The 22,656-nt window shown below is 32.7% G+C and overlaps 1 long non-coding RNA gene across 1 annotated transcript in view; it reads left to right on the top strand.

Moving 5' to 3' along the window:
* Positions 1-20,299, top strand: part of LOC119190070 — a 143,803-nt gene extending 123,504 nt beyond the window's left edge. The window contains exon 3 of the long non-coding RNA XR_005112760.1: positions 20,158-20,299. This is a non-coding gene — a long non-coding RNA (uncharacterized LOC119190070). The remainder of the gene's footprint in view (positions 1-20,157) is intronic.
* Positions 20,300-22,656: the final 2,357 nt, after the last annotated feature.

Here is a 22,656-nt window from a genome sequence, read left to right on the forward strand (position 1 = left end):
GTAAGTTTGAGATTCCATTTGTCTTTCTTAGATTCTTACGCATCATTTCTTTTTATTTGTTAGTCATCAGATTTAAAACTGTAATATTGGTAAGATTGTACATAACATAAACTATAATATTTTTAATAAAAAAATTATGATGTATAAAATAAATTAATAAGAATTTATTTCTGCTCATAAATCCACTTGCTCCCAATCTATGAAGCAAAAACGTCAACCAACTCAGTTGTTAGACATACTACCGTCTATTGGCAGGTATTTGGACAGCACAGACAATGTTGTACAGTAATTATGTTATTAGCTACTAGAAACTTGTATTAGTTTCGAAACATAATACAACGGGCCGATACAAATAAAACTTATAACAGATAATTATCTTGAATTAAAAAGTTGATTAAAGTGTACGCTGGTTAGTACCGTGTTGGTTCTGTGTCTAGTTAGACGTATGATTGGAATAGTTTTTGTTCTCGTTTGTGATATTTTAATACGTAAATGAATGGCAAAACTATATTTGAAAGAAAATTGGTGTCAGGATTGATTCTAAGTACTAACTGTCTTAAAAATGAATAGCAAAACTATTTGAAATTTTTTTTTGTCATAACTGATTCTAAGCATATTGTAATTAATAAAGTAATAAATATTTTTCTAAATGCTATTTTCAATAAACGATCCGAAACGCTTTTTTTGATCTATCCCAAAAATTCGACCATCAGAACAAAATTTTTTTGACACTCTCACAAATGACTTATTTTGATTGGTTCATTCTCGGAATCGGATTAAAGATTGAGATTGCGATCGGTTATTGAAAACGACTGTTAGAAGACAAACTAAAGCATATCTGGACATCTTTAGAGAAATTAATTTTTATCAGGATACATTTAAAATGCTTACAAAGGATTAGCAATAAAGTTTGATATGTCAATATTGTGACAAATATATTTACGTGCATAAACTTCAAACAGTTATGTCCATACCATTAACTCAGGTCAGGTTAGTTAATGCGCTTTTATCTTACGCCAGATACTGTGTACAATTTTGCATATCGCGAAGGAATATCTACGTTCAAACCTAATCAAATATATCTAATGGATGAATTTCTAGCGTGGTTACCTTTGGTTTCACGTCCGTTAATTGTCAGTTTGAATTATTTCAATTTTCTTATGTAAAATTTGTTTACTGCACGATCTATTAAGGGCTATAGCAGATTAGCCGTGGTAAAACTTAAAGACCGTATGATTATAAGGTTTGAGATTTGCTAGTGGTATTTTATATCCGCCCAGATAGCGACAATGGTTCGCAAGGTGTTAAAACCTGTGATGGCCCACGTATGTGTCGTGTTTAGGAATCAGCCTATGTATATCTGGTTCCAATAGGCCGGCATAATTGTTTCAAATGCCCGAGGGATAATCATCTCTCGTCAGTGTACATTACATCAAGTACAGTAGGTTCACTTTGCCGTATCCGTAAAACAAATAAATATAAATAGGCTTTGCTAATAAGTAGTTAAGTTCGTGAACATCTTAATCAGTTTTTTTTTCTCTTAAATACTCTTCACTTTTACATGACCATAATTGAATCCTTTACATTTATATAATTAATTAAAACTATACATCCAATAGAAACTTAGATTTCAAGAAGTTTTATATCATTATCTCAAATGCCGCATGCAACAACTACATATTCTACAATTAGTGTGCACATAAAATCAACAATTCGATATAATTACTAACAAATCTGTGCCAATAATTGCATGGATTAAAATCAATTATACTCCTACAGCTGTCTAAAGTTTGCGACAGCCTTCCACTAGGTATATGGCGTTTATCACGATAAACTTAATCAGGAGCCATTGGCTGAGCGGCGTAGCAAAAGGGTTTACGTTAACCATGGCGAATACATCTGCCAGAGGCGGAGCTAGGTAACCAAGGGACCAAGTACGAAAAAAGGTATCCCCTCCTTTCGGCATGGTGTGTAACAGTTCAGTGGCAGCGTCAACAGATGCGAGGATCCAGGCGGTAGCAAATAAAGGTCCCCAATAAAAAAAATGTGGTAGGTAAGATGTTTCGTAAGTTTATACAGGTGATGACTTAAAAAATATTATTGATCAGGTTCACATTTGAGAACCCGAGTGCGATGTACCGTCTAGCCCTACGGTATCTATGCCCCTGATATCAACGCTCATATATTTAATAATAGTTTGGAATAAATTGATCAGCGTTTATATAATCATGCTTCTCATTATTGGAAGTAATATTTATACAATATTAATCCATATTCATATCAGATCTGATAGTACTAACGAACACGTTTTCTCGTTCGTTGATGTAGAGCAAAACAAACCAATAGACAATATTAATCATTCAAAATTATTCACAAACTGACTGGTTTTAGATTTCATATCTTTTTCCATTAAATATACGAAAACCGCCTACGTTTTGAATGTTGTGCTATAAATTCCAGTTCGTTATGCCAAGTCTGTGGAAGACAGGTGGTCTGGTCCCGGGACGGATCAACTTCCTACGCTGTTAATGGCCGAGACGTCTCGACGTCGGAAACCTACACTTTATTATGCAAACTATCGCCTGATGTGTAATCCAATATTTTATTCTTATGCTAAACATTTGGATTAGTGTATATGCACAAATATGTTAGTGTATGTTGAGAAACCAGTTGGTATTTGCAGGTATTTTGGTCATTTAACGTTCTTATACGTCTTTTTTGGAGCATATTCGGAACTGGTAGATTTTTTCTTTTTTTTTAATATAATGAATATTATATGTATTGACTATTTTAAATAGTATCAGATAATATTTGGTTGATTTGCTTAATACATAAATACTTATAAAAAAATTGACGATTCATACAATACTGGCAAATCTTCCTAGAATGCTTATGCATAAAGTTACGAGTGAATTTTCGTAATTCAATTACAGCAACGGTGTACCAATCTTTTGTTATACTTTTTGCGTGTTCCGTAGATACTGCAATCGTTTTCAATGAAGCCTGACACGACATCTCATTGTGTTATCGAAGATTTTAATACTGTAAACAGTTTCAAACTTTACACAAAAAGTGATTTTGTGCAATTAATTGTAGAAATATTTAAATTGTAAATTTATGTAGGTAAATATATAAATTGCTTATTTGTCACATAAAAGTGAATAAGGAAATACCATAATTAAATATCAAATTAAAAAAAGGTTAAATCTTGCTTTTATTGTATTTTTAAAAATATACGACTTTCACATATTTAATGCAAAACCAAACTGAACGCAAAACTAAAATCATAAAATATACCAGTTAAATCCCGCCACATTTTACAATTACGACCATTTCTACAGAATACACAATACCGATCTCAGATCTGCGGTAATTTTATTCAAACTTAGGTAACAGCTTTCAACAAGCAAAAACGGCTAATGCATACTACTGTCATAAAGAACTTGGCAAGTGGCCTGCAGAATACAGTACAGTCTATTAGCGTTGGCAACAACCCTCTTTTTCACTTATACTATTTATCGATGTTTCCCAAGCGCTACGTTTTACGATGCTGTTTATCTCAGCTGTAACGGGCCCGCATGTTCGGAAAACGCACAATAGTTATCTGTGGTTAAATGATATCGATTATTTATTGCTTATTTATTCGATTATTCGCGACCGGCCGTAGGCGGAGTTAATTCCCACGGGGCACATGTGAAATTTGTGACTTACGATGTTCTATTCCGTATTGGATGATTAATGGCTTATTCAAATATAGATTTCCATTGTTGGATTATGTAAAAGAGGCATTATAAAGTTTTCCGAGAGCTGCTAAGTGTTTGTGACTTCTAGATGCCCTCATTTCCTTTGTTAATATGAAGATTTCTTCTGTGGGTTTCACACAACCAATACCATTTTATCTTTCCTTATCATTATATTGTTTCATGAATATTCTATTCTGATGTTCATATCCGATGATTTAAAGGAACCCATCTAGGGATTAAACACATTATATACTATTGTCATTATTCATTTATTTTCCTATATCATCAGTTCCTTTGCATCCAGATATTTAAAACAGCATCCAGACAATTCAAATATACTATTTATAACCTTACAAATTTAATTTTCATATTTGCTGTTAGTAAATGGATTTTCATTTCTAGTATTTCATCGCCTTCGTGAATATATGGTTTCCCATTATCTCTAAAATGTGTATTTATTATAATATTTTCTTCAGTAAGTACTTCATTGACTATGCATTACGCTTCTGCTACGCTATAATTTATAATACCCAGTCGCCATGTTTGGACATCGTTCTCGTTTCTAAACGCTCACTGATTTAGTGCCATTGTAAGCCAGTTACATTATTACCATAGGTTCATCTTGAACAATACTCTTGGAAACTTATATAAGCTCTCCCACCATGAATTATCAGCATTTACAGCACCAGTGCCTGCCACTAGTGATTGTGATATCGTATTATTGCATTAATATTACTTTGTGTAAGAAATACCGTTCAAATAATCTAATTCCGAGTAGTTTAAGATTCCTGCACAAATTTATAATAACTAGTCGTGTTAGAGAGGAAGTAAGAAAATATAATAGCGTAATAACACGTCCAGGATTCTTCCTTATGCAACGGAAGACGTGAAATTGAATTGCTTTTTGTAAAGACTGGTTAATATACCATCCAGCTTAGACCGTTAGTGTTACTACATTGTTTCATACATCTTTAAGTCGACATACGATTTAGTTTTCAATGACAATAGTTTTAATGCTAAAATTATAGATTTCTATCAACTATTTCTGATACGAAATTTGACCGTGCCAAATTGGTTCTTGCGTTATACAAGAAATATATTTATAAGTCAACTTAATTAAATATTTACACGCTCCGACTAGAGCAATGAGTGGAAAATTGACCTTTTAAAAAAAATAGGGGAAATAAATGTACTTTTATTAAGTCCAAAAATTGCATCTGCATTGATGTCCATTGATTCATTCTCTATTATGAATACTAAACCGTTAGTGAGCTAACGCTGTTCTATTTTTTAACAATACAGTTCAAAAGAAATACTTAACTTAGATACGATTAGTTTTCACACTTCATTGTGCTTCAGTTAGTTTACAATTCGACAAATTCATTTGGACTTGAAATGGGAAAATATTTTTGTATGTGCTGCTATTTATAATTATTTTACGTTATGATTGTGTCATATAAGTTGTATAGAATTTTAATAGTGCTTCGTAATAGTGTGGTGATTTCAAACTACATGTAAGCGATAAAACATTCGTATGTAACATTGCTCCACTGAAGTACACACAATACTGTTGGTAGGATATATTTTATATTTGCCCGGATGGCAATCACCGTACACAAGGTGGATATACTGAGTATATCCAGTTCCAACATGCCGGCATAATTATTTCGACTGCCGAGGGGTAATCATCTCTCGTCAGTCGACGTTCTATTGGACGCCACTCCACTTCAGGTGCGGTGTGAACACTGTGCCGTACACGTAGAAAAAAAACTTATTTTGTATTACAATATAAGTATATTATGATCATATATTATCAAGCAATTACCTGTAATTTATAATAAATTATTTAATAATTACCATTATAATTAATTACACAGTTAATAAATGTCAATGCTACGTAAAAAATCATCTGATTATGAATCGAAATAATTAATTATTGCAATCCCAAACCGAAGGTTAAACACAAAGTAAAGCTTGGGAAACTTTAATTAAAATTTCTAATACTAAATCGATCGACTGCGCGAGCCAAGCTATAAGTTAAGTACTAATTTTCAATTTATACCGTAAGTTAGATTATAGGAAGAGTATGACAGTAGGCTTGTAATGAAACAAAGTTGTTGATAGTCATCGTTCGTTGAAGATTAATAGGGTAATGAGAGACATACAAATAACAATTTATATTTACGAGAGAGGATGGAAGAGGTTACACGACTGTTAGTGGACTACGTGAGTATTGAGAGAGAAGAGTAAGAGAGGGAGGGAGAGAGAGAGAGAGAGAAAATGTACATAATGTTCTATTTTTTAAAATACGATGCATAATGGGCTTAGAATTCACAAACATTGCAGTGGTTATTTATGATGTGCAGCCTATGCGGGGCGGTTACGCTCGCGATAAAGTTTGGTTTATAGGTTGTCCTTAATGAACTATAAATTTTAATAATGTGCTCAATAAAAATAATTCACTATAATAACTTGAAAAAATTAGTATTCGATTGAAACATTAAATAAAAACAATCAGTTTGTAAGCTATATTGTAATTTATGGATGTTCAATTACTACAAGTCCAGGATAAAATAGAGTAACGACTAACAATTTCTTACATCCTGTGACTAGCTAGTTAATTATTGATGACGTCATGTTCTTCATAAGTGACAAGTCGCTGCAATTAATGAGAGAAGGGGCTGACTTCGAACACCAATCAGCTATTCTCATATTACTGATTACCAATGTACCTGAGTTACACCGAGCCAATCACTTACCACGACAGTTGGTTGTTTTTCTTCATGATTTATCTCCGTGTCATGGATGTAGTAAACTGTAAAGCTACATTAATGTGGATGAGGTCTTTTTGTGCCAATTCAATGCGAACTCATATAATGTTATCGTTTCCTTATTTCATTCAGTTATGATGAATGACATTTCCTTGTATGGTGTTCTTTGTATTTGAAAGACCATTTTTTATTTCTTTAGTTACTTTGCTTTCAGTTTTCACTAACATCATTAGCTATACGGGTTTTGTATTTTTGAAACACATTAATCCATCAGTTTTAATTTTAAATGAATAACGTTTGTCATTAATACAAGCTTATATATTGCAATATTTCTTTTATCATTAATAAAATAAAAAAATACAAGTAAACCAAAAAAAAACATATACTGTCATAACACAGACGATTACACTTGTTAAACAATTTTATATTTTTCAGGTAGGCCATATTTCAAATCATTACGATTCAGGCGGATTATTGGTCACACGAAATCAGGTAATTTACGTATCTAATTATTCCTTATAAAGTGCCGGACTTTAAGTATTTTACAAATAATATCTATTTATATAATTATTTTGGTTTATCGGCCTTGTTGAAAATAAACTAACAATTCAATAGAATCACAGTTCAACATCAATGTTGTAATATCTAATGTATTTACAATTCGTTGTTTGGATTACATTTCTCGACCTTGCTTTTTTGTTTGCTGATTAAAGAGAGGTTATTAGTTGATTGTAAATGTATTTTTATTCTTTAGAGCTTCTTGTGGCAATTTTGATTATGGGTTTACAGTATAATTGCAGTTGTACTGAACATGTTAGTACACAATAGACTAAAGTGAAGGTGCATTGTTTATGAGACCTTGAACGGGAACAAAAGATTGGTCAGATTTATGTGTTGTCTCCCATTATATAAATTGCCTACTTAGATCTTATTTGCTGATTATCTTATCTCACTTCTTACTAATTTTATAAATGGGAATGTTTGTGAAAATATTTGGATGTTTTTTAGAAGTAAACGCAGTAACCGCTGAATAGGTTTGAATGAAATTTGGCACACGGATCTATCCGTGTGCCAGACATGATGGTGTACAGGACATGATCTATCATGTCCTGGATTAAAATATAGATTATACTTTTTTTTCTCGGTAATTTGATTCTGTAGGAAATAATTGAACTATTAATTAGATTTTTAGTAGATGGAACTGGAGTCGTACAAAGCGCTATGATTCGCGACAGAGCTGTAGGTTTTTTTTGTAGCAAGAAAGCCTTTTCACGCGGCCAAAGCCACAAGTAACACCTAGTTGAATATATAAAAGACTTCGAGTTTACGTTAGATTCCATATTTATGTTGTGAAACTGATTTTCTCCAGCCTTTTTGCTAGCTTTGGTTTTTACTTCCCATGAACCACTTTCTTCGATTTTATTTGGGGTTTTTGTGTAGACCGTTAAAGGTGCATTGTTAGGAGTGCAGTAAAGTGTTTTTGTAGCCTAGTTTGGAACCTGCTATTACAAAAAATGCTTTCTTCATCAAAAACACATACCTATCGCTAAATGATCAAGAAAGCGGAAACTCGAAAGTCATTGAGGCAGTTAATTAATACCAGTGACCCAACTTTCTTCATTTACGTTTAATGAAGCCAATTAAATTGAGAGTTTTTAGAAACTATGGGATTTTGCTATGTGTATATTTTTGAAAATAGAAAAAAATAAAAGTAAGTGACACAATGACCCATTGAATGCTTTCATTCTAAGTATTTTTTTATTCACACGACGTGCCTCAAGTTTCTTTTGAAAATGGATTGATGTAAGTGACCTTTAAGAGCTATTCATGATCTTGTTAATTTTGTCACAAAACCTTTTGACTTGGATTTACGGTAATTTTTGATAGAACACCGTGAACATGGCGCCCTTTGTTTCAATACAAATTGTAGCTACAAACCAATTACTGATTCGCTGTGCAATATCTCATTTTGCAATTACTTAACGTACACCCTTTGGTCACAGAGTACCTTTGTCATCGGTCGGCTCGAGTCCACAAAAACCATTAGACCGAGCAATTTCTTGGCACGAGGTCAACCGTTTAAGTTTTGGCCAGACACGAAACGATAATGTTACTTGCGAAACCGCGCGGCCTGGTCCGAATCACACTCGCGAGCAAAAACGAAATTTTACCAGATAATTCGGCTACCCGCAATTACGATGGTGAAATTGTGTTGGGGTTACTTTTTGTATTGTTTCCATTGACCGCTTAGGTGCACACTCAAATTAGATTAGGTAATGTCGAGTAATAGCTTTGGTCGTGTTTTAGTTTTCACTTAATGATGTTCAAATAAAAGCAAGACAATGATTCAGAAGTTCCTTCAGTTAGGTAATAAAAAGTTTTTGTCGTGACACAAAATCGTGGGTCGGTCGGATTTTGAAGAATGCTCCGGGGATCGTAGTTTCAACTTTTATAATGTTCATCGTAAAATGACAAAGATGACTTGCTTTATACCTCATGGGCTTTTGTAAATTTGCCTAAAATTAAAATGGAGTCAACATAAAATTACCGTTTTTTGCCAATCTCAATGTGGGTAATCCTATTAATGGCATATTTTGCTTATTATTAGGAAAAGTTTCAGTTCACAATTTTGTCACTAACCTATGAAAAACGCTGGGTTGAACAATGATCGCCCCCACCTTCACGATAAAAACTATGATCACATAAAATAATTATTAATATCGATTTATTTTCACGTCCATTCTATTTATTTCATTATTAATCCGGGTTATCTTGTTAAATTCCAGTTACACGCCAATTGAATTTGTAATGAAATGAGGATTCTAAACCCTCGTTGAATTCCTTCTTCATAGTAAAAGCTTATCATAGTTGTGCTCGTGACACTAACCGACTGACTATCGTTCGAAATGGCCGACCAGTCGCAACTACTTACGATTTCATTCCGAAAAGATAATAATCTAAAGCCATTATCTTATATTCGAACTTATAAGGCTATCTCATCAATGTACGCTGTATTTGGTCCGTAAAATCGAAATCTATTGTGCACATAGCTTTAAATGATGCTGGAAGTCGATTGAAAAGTAATATTGTTTCACGTTTTGTTTTCACTGTTATTTTCTCTTGGTTATTTGATGCCTGTTAAGATGTCTCTGTAAAGGGTACGTCCTTCCTTTGCTTAGTGGAACAATGGCCATTTTTCATCATGACTATAAATGTTTTACTTAGTACCGAATTGCTCTTAATTCATTATGATTTGTAACGGAAACGTATTTTCTAGAAACATTTTAAACTACATTAACATATTGCTAATAAATATATACCTGAGATCTATACCTACGTCTGGAATTATATTTGTTGAGGAACAGGCAAGTCCCAATCCTCAAACAACTTCATCTATCACTTTCCTTATTCGTGTAATAACATGAAAGCCAGTTGTACCGCATACAAAGCGTGTAGCAGTTAAAATGTGAATATCCCACGTCTAAGCCCTGACCTGCCGCAATGACATTTGAAAATCTATGGAGCGACGTGCCGGCATTCTATGACTCAAACGCTATTATTTTTAATTTATGAATGGGTATCCTGTTGCATAACTGTTTCTGCTGCTCACATGGATGCAACTATGTTAGTGTAGTTGCATTAAGTGACTTGTTTCTTAGTTGTTTTAAAGTTATAGTAAAATTGTTGTTCGTTTTAATGTAAACTACCTATTATTTTTACTCGACTATAAAAATGAGGTTATTGGTTACACAGACGTGTATTGCGTATCAATTAGTTCTAACCTTATATTATTCACAACTAATTTCAACTGCGAAAAATGTTCAACGTTAACCAAAACACAAAGTGTAGAGCCAAAAGACCCCATTAATCAGACGACAACCGCATTAAATTAATCCAACACTAATCCAATAACGTAGACAGATAATACATTACGCTTATCAGCACGATATAAACTTTAACATGAATCACGGGTCTGGGTTCACGACGTCAAGGTCCCGATGAGCCGTTATCGGAGCACAACCGTCACGAGGGCCGGTGCCGATGCGCTGCTGCCATCGGTTGCACGGCCTGCCTTGTTTCCATTGACAGACCGGCATTTTGAGCTGAGCGTCTCATATTGAGTTTTTTTGGTGCAAAATACTACTAAAGTAAACTGCAAAGTACTACTAAATTTTTTCCTGACGTTTCATTGACTGCAGCCAGCCTAATATAAAAAAAAACGCAATAAAATCCGTAAAATAGGTTTTCAGTAAAGGCCAGGTCAAAAGTACCCGGAACCGGAGGGAATGCATGAAAAGATTAATGAAGGTTGAAAAAGCGCGAAAAGTATGCCAGGATCGTGCAAAGTGGCAATCTATAGTATCTGCCTACTCCTATGGGATAAAGGCGTGATACTATGTATGTATGTATGTAAATAGGTTTAATTTGGATGTCTAACATTCGCGTAAACATAAGAAATCATTATTACTAAAGTATTTTGCGTGCGAATCACGTTTCAATACAGTTCTTATGAGCCGTTTTCGAAGTACGTCACGGTTTATCGGATGCGAGGCTTGCTTTGTTCCCATTGGTTGGTTATTAATTCTACTGTGGTATGTTTTGTTATCAACATAATTTTCCTTTTTAGAAAGAAGGAATTATTTTCGTTAGTCTTGCATGTGAGTAGTGTCTTATATTACTGTTGCATTAAATGCTTTTAAATTGACTATCTCTTACTTATCTACTTGAGTGTGTAACTATTTGTTATACAAAGTTTTATTTTTGGCGCCTAAAATTTTTATGTAATCTATTTAAAATTTTGCATATCATGCAAAGACGAAGACCCGATAAGTATTCATACTTACCTTCTACTTTTTATGAGACTTAGTCGGAAAAGAAACGAAGTAACTTAAACCATAGCCAAGATTCCTTTCTGCCATCATTAATAAAGAAACACACCGTGGCTGCGGCTTCTGATAACTTCTTAAAAAATATGTTTACAATGATTCCCATCGATGAACAAAATGGAAACAGTTCCGCGCAAATATCACGAAAGTCGTTTTATTTTACAGAACTGCAGTTTGTTATTTATCTAATGACCGGAGTAGCTGTACCGGCGTTATTATGAATCGGGAATGCCGAGACATTGTAACCACTACTTAGCAAGTAATATTAAAGAAATAAGGCGCTCGTGATGAATAAATTTGAGCCGGGCTTTCGCTACGGCGAAAGATTGTGGTCCCTCGACATAAAAGAGGGCTGTTATTAGTTTAAGATGTGTATACGTGTGTATATTCGACTTTCTGTGGCCTCGTAGCTCTCAAGTGAATTGGCTTATTTGGTAACGAATTGTATGATAGTTTTGTATAAAAATATGAAGTTGCTTGGAAACCTACTAAATGACCAAAAACATTTAAATACTTCCTATCACATTCTTAATACCTAGATAAAATAACTAGGTTTCAAGAATAATTATAAGAAGAATTCTAGTTATTGTTAATGAAAATAAATGTAAAAACAAAGTAAAAAAAAGCATCTACCGAGACTCCACTTTAACTCTACAAATAAAATGTTACAATTATTTTTATAGGTCACCTGATAAAAATAATTGGAACATTTTTTTTGTAGACTTAAAGTGGACCTTATTATCAAATAAGGTCACCATCTCACATAGAATTCCCTTTTTACAGATAAAAGTAGACAACTTAACTCTTCTACATACATAATGATGTATATTCAAACTTGCAAATTAGAATTTGACTTAATCCAACGCGTCCCTTGCACCAATATTTTATACACGCAACTATAATTGCATGTAATAAAATTACGTTAACAGGTTTTGTAAGGAACACGTAATTAGTTTGAGTCGATGTGGTTCTTGTTAACTTGATTTATAACTCTTTCTGTACTGAACGGTGAGTGGTACGTATTCATTATCATGTAATGTATCGATATTTGCGCTATTTGGCTGTATGAGATAAAGATATGATATGCCAGGTAATAATGTAAAGATTTTAATTGTTTTTTTTTTCTAAACGTAGTAATCTTTTAAACTTTATTATATAAATAAATAACTTAAGCCTTCTCAAGCAATTAAAGAATTTGAGGTTTCAATTTAAATACTTTGTGTTTGTTCAAACAATACTTATATAGGTACACTCGATTCTTACTATCATTTTATAAAGTATTCAACATAAAATAAACTATCGTAATTTATTTAGCAACCACTGGAATATTGTTTGTAATATCCAAGCCTTGTTTCTAAGAGCTATTAAGTTAGTTGCTTCCATTTTGCTTCTGGCCAATGCTTTAAGTGCTGCCGTCGCTGTTTAAAACCTTTTGACAGCAATATCTGTTTTGGATCATAGCATCGAATAAATTTATTATTACACAAATATATTCTCATTGTGAACAAATATTTTTTGAGGTTATGTTGTTTTGGAACCAATTATTTTACTCTCCAGAAACCGCAAAAATTAATTCAAATCTATACTAATATATTAAGCTGAAAAGTTTGTTTGTTTGAACGTGCTAATCTCAGAACCGATTTTTTTTCGAAGAAGAAGCTACATTATTCCCGAGCATTATGGGCTACTTTTTATTCCGCGAACAACGCTATTTAAATATCCTTTTTTCTAAAAAACGAGAGACATAACTATTATGTCAAACCTTAATCAAATAAATATCACTATTTTCTTCATATTCACAGGAGTTTTGGAGGATTTAGAGAATAAATAATCGGCAGTATCGGCGATTGAATTGAATTGCACACGTGTTATACAAAAAAGTGAGCGGGATCAGTTCAATCAAGTTTAATTTGATAATGTATTCCGTTTTTTACACTCAACTGTTGTCGGCGACTGGCCAGACACCTGTATATGGTTGTAAGACTGATTAATATACTCGATTGGACACTCAGTTCTAGAATGTTAGTGTTAAAGATTAAAGAAATTGAATTACTCCCTGTATATCACAAAACTGTTATATATAGGTAGTAATTTCTAGAAAAAAATATTTTACTTAATTTCTTCAAGCACCAAAGCCTATGAAACAAAGATCACGTATTGCCTACTTATAAACACATTTACCGCATTGTTAAATAAAATCCCCCAGTCCATATTTCAAAATGGCCACAGCGGTCTTGACACTTTCGTAATTGAACAGTGACAAAATGCTGTTCAAACAATAGTGTGTGTACAGTACTCGTAACTTAAAAACGTCAACGCGAAAACTTCTGAGTAGAGGACAAGAGAATGGAACGATAAAATACCTTTGATAGAAATGCTAGTTGCCAGTTGCGACATGTTAGTTTTTATTCATTTCTTTCGTGTTGAATTGGTGACAGGAACTAAAAATCAATAGAGTTGTTTATTTACTGTTGGATGACTGCTGTTGATTTATTTGCTTGATTGAGAACCGTTACGTGAAGTCACGGGATTTAATTGATCAATATTGAAGCTATTGTTGTTTAGTATTGTAATAATGTTTATATGATGCTAGACAATAATGTTTAAGAATGACGCAGTTATCATCGTGGCATCATCTACTTTCATGTTCAGTTATCAAATATCTGTCCAATTAAGGAACTCGTGCCTTCAGTTCCCGGAGAATAGTTTAATTTGTGTTTAAAGTGGAGTTTTGCATGTTTAGTTCGTGGTTATTGTGATTTACTATTGTTATGTAAATTTTACAAATGTAAGACTTTGTTATATTTAATGTTTAATAGTGGATATTTATTTTACCACCATAATATTCAATTTAAATTTTATGCTAGATATTGTTGTTACTCGCATGAAGATATAAATTTTTTTACGATTTAATAAAGACATTTATGGGGTTTAAATATTTTTCTGCGTGATTCAATCTGCAATAAAAAGGTGAATTTCATATTAAATACATAAAATACCTTCAAAGATGTGCTATCGAATAATCAGAGGTAATAAACCGCTGTTAGACCTTTGGTATTAAGAGGTTTAAAGGTTTCTTACTCCATTACTGCGCAGTTAAAATCGATTAAACATATATGAACTTACTATTACAATTGTGTATTAAATTGCTGAATATTCTTATTCAGAAAATTAATACACAATTTTTATAATACACATAAAACTATTTGCTACAATTTAGCTTATGAGTTATGTGACGTCATAATTAATGATAAAGGACTCTAAGGATCAAAGCTGTACATTCGTTGCTTTACTATAAATATCAAGAAAGTTATCATATTTGAGAAATATTGATTTATCTCAGCAATAAAGTTGAATCTAAAATGAAAAATTCCAACCTTTCTCCATGCATCAAGTAAATATAAGTAGATCAAACTCAATCCCTGTTGATTAACGAAATTATAAATGTATATGTAAACAAATCTAATTCATGACCATAAGTTTATGTAGAATATATTCTACTCACCAATCTTTAAATCACTAAATCATCCATTAACCATAATCGCGGTACAATAATTAAAAAACGAACAGGTGTTCAAGCTTGTCATGCAAGTAATAATTACTATGTACTCGTTAGTTATTTTTTCAATCTCACCTTCGCACCACGATGGTTTATTGCTTCGGAACATATTTCTGCAATTAACACTAGGTAGCTATGCGAAGTGTAGAGTATTTAACATTTAGCTTGAGGCGTTATTTTATCTTCCGTTTAAACAGAATCGTGTTCTAGTAATAATTGAGGTAAAGGCTAATCGGAAGTTTATCGATTTGTTGAAGTACGAAACTGGTTGTTTTGTGTTCTCGTTTTGGTGATCGACGTAATGTTAGTAGTTTTTAGCAAGTTCTCTTGTCGAATTTTGCCGGTCTTTTCTCATATTCTCTAGAGATAATAATTAGTAAGGAATTAAGTTTTACAACCTTAATTTTTGGTATAGGTTATTTTGGCATTTTATTATTTCTCCAGATTTCTAGTTTTTAATCGTTTTCAAAAAAAGGAGGACGATTCGACGATTTTTTTTATATTTGTCATTTCAGAACCCTGTAAGTTGTGAACCGATTTGGAAAATATTTTTTTTTTGTTCAAAACAATAATATACTTCCAGATTGGTCTCATAGATTTTTTTTCCAAAATAGTTTCAGTAGTTTAGTTTTAAAACTAAAATAACTAGAATAATTATATCGTCCAAGTAAACGAAATTGTGAATTTTGCTTTCTTATGACGATTTTGCGATGGGGTTGGTTATGTTTTATACTCTAGTCTACATTGGTATTGATTATCTCTTTACCACAATAATGCTCCGAAAGAAATAAAGGATCTTAATCAATTTAAGACTTAAAAATAGTCAATAGGAAGTCGAAAAAAGAATTAAATTGTTGTATCATTACAATGAACAACTCTAATGCCATTGTATATCGTATTAATTAAATTTAACGCCTTGTTTGTGTTTTTGCGTAGTTTAGTAGCACCGACGTAATCTGTTGCGGTGTAACTTTTTGCAATATTATAAAATGATTTGTCGAAAATAAGAAATTTTTATTATTGAGGTTTTTATTGAGCGATTTCTAACTAGTTTTTATTGCGTGGTAATTTATAACAACTTGTATTGCGAAGTTTAAGTGTAGAATGTAGAGCAGTGATTGGTTTTGTTTTGTGGATACTTTGTTTTTGGAAATATTACGGTCTGATATTATGACCAACCACATAATTATTTCTTATATTTACGCGAATGTTAGATATTGTAATAAATCTATTTTACGGATATGGAACAGTCCGCCCCGTGATCATGAAGGCAAAGTCTTCGAAACGTCGGGAGAAAATTATAATATAAAAAGCCGTGATGCAGTCTATATAACTTTTATTTTAATGACCAATCACTTTAATATATTTATTTTAATATATTATTAACATACAAATTTTGATTCACTCCTTGTTTTATGCGTTACAATTACATTCGTAATCATATATTTGGCCATGTCTTTCAATTAGTTCGGGTAATCGCTCTACCGTATTCAAATGACACGTGAAGTTTGGCGATTTGCGATAAAAAATGACCGATTTATTCGCTGTTCTAAGTATTGTGTACCCAATTTTAAACAACATACAATTTATATTTCAAGTGTGCAATCGCTATAATGAAATGGCATTGATATTTCATGGCATTTGATAATTCTATTGATTATCAAGATGTTTGTTTAATATATCTTGCACAAACACAAAGCGTAGTAAGCGAAGGTCCAGTGGTTGCGAAAGAACTTGTCAATTGTACTAGCATTATTCAACCTGTTCGACTTCTAGTCACTCCCATCCTCCCACGCGTTACTAGCGAAAGTTATTTGCAGGAAGTGATTTATCATATGTTTTGTATCATGATTTGACTGTTTCAAGCATCTTATTGCCACTGTTGGTCAGTCAGTCACAGTATGGCGTAGTGATGCAATTGTATGGATTAGACATAACGTTTGAATCTGCAATATTATTTGCGGCATACTAAATATTGGACTTAGGTTTCTGAGTACTAAGTAGGAAGAACGTTGTGATTCTTGCAATGCCAAATTCAACCTTATTTATACTAAATCACTACCATTTATAATTTAAAATTTCATAAAAATTACAGCATACATTTTCGCGTGCTTATTTCAAAACTTCCTTTCCACTTACGCAGTTATGTGTAGTAATTCTGGACCACGTAATTGAGATATTTTGATGATTATTTATGACGAAATACGTTTAAAATTCCTTTGACAAGCTAAGGTCCGTAGATAAGACTTTATTAATTTAAACCAGAATATTTCCGAGATTAATCTGAGATTTGAGTCGTAAAATGCGGATCTGAATTCTAATTCCGTGGGAGAGTTGTGAGTATTAAGTAATAAGCTAGACAATCTCATTTAGAAAATCCTGACTTCTGAAGTTGAGACTCTAATATCTGTCTCTTAAATATATTATTTTATTAGAACGCATATTGCACTGAGTTGTAATTTCTTTGAAAGTTTAATAAACTCTGTACAGTTCTATATGTTTTGCAATCTTATTTATAGGCATCTAACTTTGTGCAAAGTTCTTATAGATTTAAAATTGTAATTTAACACTTATTTCATAGTACATTTTAAATGCTTTGGCTAATCAAGGGCGTAATCGAAATTGAATCTATTGTTATTTCATTAAATTTCAATTTTAACTCAAAATAAACGCGTAGTAATAAATAATATTTCATTGTATACATTAACTACATTCGTTCCAAGTGGCAATTGAGCTCGTCTTTCCCCGCGAAGCACTACAAGTGAGATAGCCACCTGACACTAACCTCGTAACAATTTACAACCCTTCAGTGGGGATTTGGCCGCGCAGCTGTCCACCGAATTATGGCACCGTGAGTCATGGACCGGCCTGTTGGTACACCCACCATGCGCCTACGCACGGCTCCCTGCCAACTTGACACTTATGCAAGGGATGTTTATTCATACTTTTTATGTTTTACGTCTAGCAACTGTTTCTATACATTTTGAATAAGAGTGAAGTCTTCTTAGTAGAAGACTTATAAAAATTCCCATATGGAATAAAAACTGCGTGAAAAAGCTATACACCTATGTTCAAGCTGTTACGATATAATTACGAACATAATGAATGTTCTGGCAACTATTTTATGAGGCATTACATTCCTTTTCCGCAGCACGCCTATTTTAGAAAATTCATAATTGGAATAAATAATAGGTACAATTAGAAAGACTGACCCATAAGCTATCTATTTTTGTTTTAGCTGTATTCGTACGGAAAACGATTACTATATTTATCCACTCGCAAAATACCAACAAATATAAATTACCTTGAACTTTACGACAAAAAGTATTTTTGTTATCACCTATACCTTTATTGTGGTCAATGTTTACATCCAGTTGTTTGGCTAATCGAACAAACAATGCACAGCAAATATTTAATTGGAATTATTGCTAATTGCTTACTCGGACGCATTGTTCCCTGGCGATTCTTTCGCACAATTGCCATTGTGGTTAGACAATGTTGGGAGCTGACCTCAAGGATCATGATGCAACATCTTTTTGTCTGATAGTACCGAGGAAGCGATCGCATCGTTCTTGGAACGTTGACTCCGAGTGGCGTAAATTGTTCTGCTATGTTTGATTGTGATTGGTTTTGTTATTGACTGTAGAAAGTGGTTTTATGCTTGTTAAATGTTTTATTTGGAGAAATTTGTCGTCTACTATTGATGATTATCTTAAAAAAAAAGTGGAATTAAGGCAAACACATTTTTTTATATCACAATGGAGCTCTAAATTATAATATAGGGAATGTGTCACGAGTCCAACTTTTCCATTCAGATAAGACTTTGCTTAGTACTGTGTCACATAGGTATAAGTGTCATAGAAAAATATCGTTCACAATAAGTTTCATCTTGCTATTCGAGATAAAAGTATGATATACTAATTTTATAACCATATTCTAAGAAACTATAATTTACCTTGTTTAAACTTGATTTACTACTCACAATCCTAACAGTAGAAGCTTACAATTAGTAACCGTCGCTCCAACAACGCGCAGTTAAATGAAAACTAATGAAGTGCAATTTATGTGACACGTACATGGTTATATGGGACCGTTCATAAAATTATACTAGGGTCTTAATTATGTATGACTTTTCACATAATGTTGTCACGCTTAAACCATGTCATGACGTCGTTTGCCACTGTGATATTTATTTTTGCCGCTCAAGACTTTGAGCAAACGGCTTTGAGCATTAGTTCTAAACATTTAGGGCGCAGTTATGGCGGGAATGTGCAAAGATTTACGAATAAATTATTTAAAAAATTGACTTGTCGTTTTGAATATTTAAATTTACCAAAATATTCCTTATGAAATTGTCTATTTCATTGCAATTATATTATGTAGTTTAAGAGCACGGAATAAATAATTTTAGTAGCATTGTAGTTACTGGGCATTATGAATGTAACATTTATCTCAGAATTATGTTTATATGATTATATTGGCACGCACTAATAGATGGATTACTCGTTTCCTATTCAATTGGAATTTTTTATAAGCATTTAAAAATATTACTTACATATCACTCATATTTATAGCCCTATAGACTTTATTAAAACATATTGTTTCGAAACCGCGCGGAATTATATATAAAATACAAGCCCAATGTGATGTGAGCTAATTAAGACGTATAAAAGTAAGATGCATCGATCGTATCTAGGACAGTTAAGATTTTTATGATCATAAAATGGTTTTCAATATGGTAAGTTTACGTTCCTCACAACTTTATCGTATGGTTAATCGTGGTCGTAAAACAAGAGCTAATTTTAGTTCAGTTTCTTAAGGTGTAAAAATATTTAATAACATAGCCAACAGTTACATACAGTGCTATAACAAATAACTACAAACATGTATATCTCAATAACGTATTATATGTACAATTGGCATGTAAGATTGTATCGTGTCCATTGTATAGTTCGGAAATGATGGCATGGCCTCTCCGTATGCGAAATTTTATCCAAATGCTTTCAGTTAATTTTGCGTTTACTATTAACTTACAAACAACTTCACAAAGTATCACATTTTTATCTGGTAAGAAGCAACACACTGACGATGCCAGTACAGCTAAATTAGCATCAACTTTTAACAGTCTTGTAAAAAAGTGTGTAACAAATCCTAACGCATCACATAGCAAATTAATTAACGTACATTTTCTGTTCCAGATGACCACGAATAGATGATCCGAGGAATGCGAACACATCGACCATATAATTATTGCGTGAGTATTTTACCATGATTCTAGTTTAAGCTTCGACAGCGAAGGGAGTTTAAGACGGTCATGCACCTGGTAACAAGATTGAAAATCTTGTTTGAAAATGTTTGATCGTTTAGTATTAATTTGATCGAATTTTAGTTTTAATTTTTTTGTTCATGAAACAACTTAGCAGCTATTTAAGATTTGTGACAAGCTTAATCACACGCGTCATACAAGCAACATCTTTATTATCTACGTGATCAGTTCATAATTCTATTTGGGGTCGGCGCAGCATATTTCTTCTGCCATACATACTTCACACATTCCATCCAGCTTTTCTTTGGTCTTCTACTTTTTCATTTCTCAACTTCTATATTCAACTGTTTCTTGGGTAAGATATCAACACCCATTAATAGTGATGGTGTGAACTTTTCTTGTTCGAATCATTACTTCATCTTGAATCAATCTAAAAACTGCTTGAACAAACTACGTATCTGGTTAATATCGTTAACAAAACATACCTTAATGGTGTAAACAGCACAAACCTACTTTCCTGTCAAGCTGCTTGACCGTCTGTAGTCCCTTAACATTCGACACGCAAGCCATGTTGCGTTAATTATCAACGTTATTACTAGATTCATGTCGCTATTAGTACTGTAAGAGATGTGCGAGATTTATGGACGCCGTCGCTTGGAATACGAAATAGGGTTTTTATCTAAACTCAATATCACAGACCATAAGTCAAATTTATTTCTTCATCTTGCTGAGGGTTGTCTTTCCTTGTAAATTGACATGATGGTAATTTAATTCCTGTTTGTGAAGATTAAATTAAAACTTTGTTTAAACCAAGTGATTCAAAGTTGTTGGGTCTACAGGGATGTGCATGGTTAGATATTTTCATGGCATCTACATTTCCTGTATTAAAGATCATGCCATTTAGCACTAAACTCACGGCTTTAGTAACTTTTACTCATACACGGTAGGTAACGTAGGCAGCTTTATAGAACTTTCACTTGCAAATATGTAAGTGCTTACATCCTCTCTTAAACGAGTTATTGTATCGTTTCCACACTTTGCTTCAAAATAAGAAGCTAATTTGCTGCACGTCAAGTAATACTTTGCTGTTGCATAACTTTTGAAAATTTTAACAATACATAGGAATAAACAGATTGGTTCATTTTTTATAAGGGACCGGTGTATCATTTGAGAACCAAACCAGCAACCTTCCACTTTGAAATCAGCTTCTCGCCTAATTAATCCCGCTACAATAGAGACGACATCATAGACCTACTTTCATTTCTAGCAAAGCTGCTCTAAGCTATACCATAGCTAAAAAAAAGGTACAGACAAATAGAACCCTTTGTTTAAAATTTCCCTCTGTTGAGACGTTTCAATTACTACAAACACAATAGAATTTGAAAAGTACATGTATTCATAATCAGTTATTCGTAAGATTTTTCAGTCATAATACTATAATGCGACTGCGGATGGTACTTAAAATAAGCCAAACTTTATACTCCTCATAGTTGGTTGTCAAGAAATAGGTTGCAATTATGTGAGATTACTTCTGAGTATCACCGACGGCTGCGATCGCATTCTTTCGTGTTAGCGGGCAATTTACGAAGCTCTTTAATTCTACAGTATTTTCGAAGATTTACCTGCGGCGGTGCGTGATTTTTGAAGTTGGAGACTTTATTTCATGTTCAATTTTATACTACAAAAGTTTAGTTTTTTAAAATTCTGGATCTAATGTTTTTACATAAAGACTAAATCTCACAGTAATTATAAGGTGCATTTCTACAATAAATTTTACAATCATGATCGATCTATATAATTTATGTCATATCGTATACTTTTCAGCCAATCAAAAATAAGTTCTATTTAAATATTATCCACATAGAATATAGATACAACTCAATGTCAATTTATGGGTGTCCCATATTTTCTTATATCGATTTGCCGTTCCTATTTATTGAATGTTATTCTATGTCTGACATATACTAAAGTTTATGGATGTGTATATTGACCAAATTGGTTTAGGTTATATATATCTTCTGTTAATATAGTTATTGTGGCTGACCAGTAGCTGTTCTCTGCCTTGGGTTGATTTGAATAACCGGCGTAAATATTATGACATGATACAGATTGAATATCGAAATAACTTAATTTACTGGAGGCTGGACTGTTGTGTATGTCATTTTGTATATTATTAATAATATAAACTGTTGCATTAAACATTACAACAAGGATTCTACCGGATTACATTAAATCATCAGATTATACAAGTTTTATATTTAGTGGGTCCATTTGTTTCACGGTATTCTAGGAGTCAAACGTTGGCATGCCAAATCTGTATCATGTCAAAATATGGTAGATAATTTTTTTAACGCTTATTTTTTATTAAATTATTCATACTCCAATAAGCAAGTTGCCTTTAAAAATAGTTTTATTGACAAGTTTGCCGCAG

Source organism: Manduca sexta, chromosome 21, assembly GCF_014839805.1.
Source record: "Manduca sexta isolate Smith_Timp_Sample1 chromosome 21, JHU_Msex_v1.0, whole genome shotgun sequence".
In the NCBI taxonomy this organism is placed as follows: Eukaryota; Metazoa; Arthropoda; class Insecta; order Lepidoptera; family Sphingidae; genus Manduca; species Manduca sexta.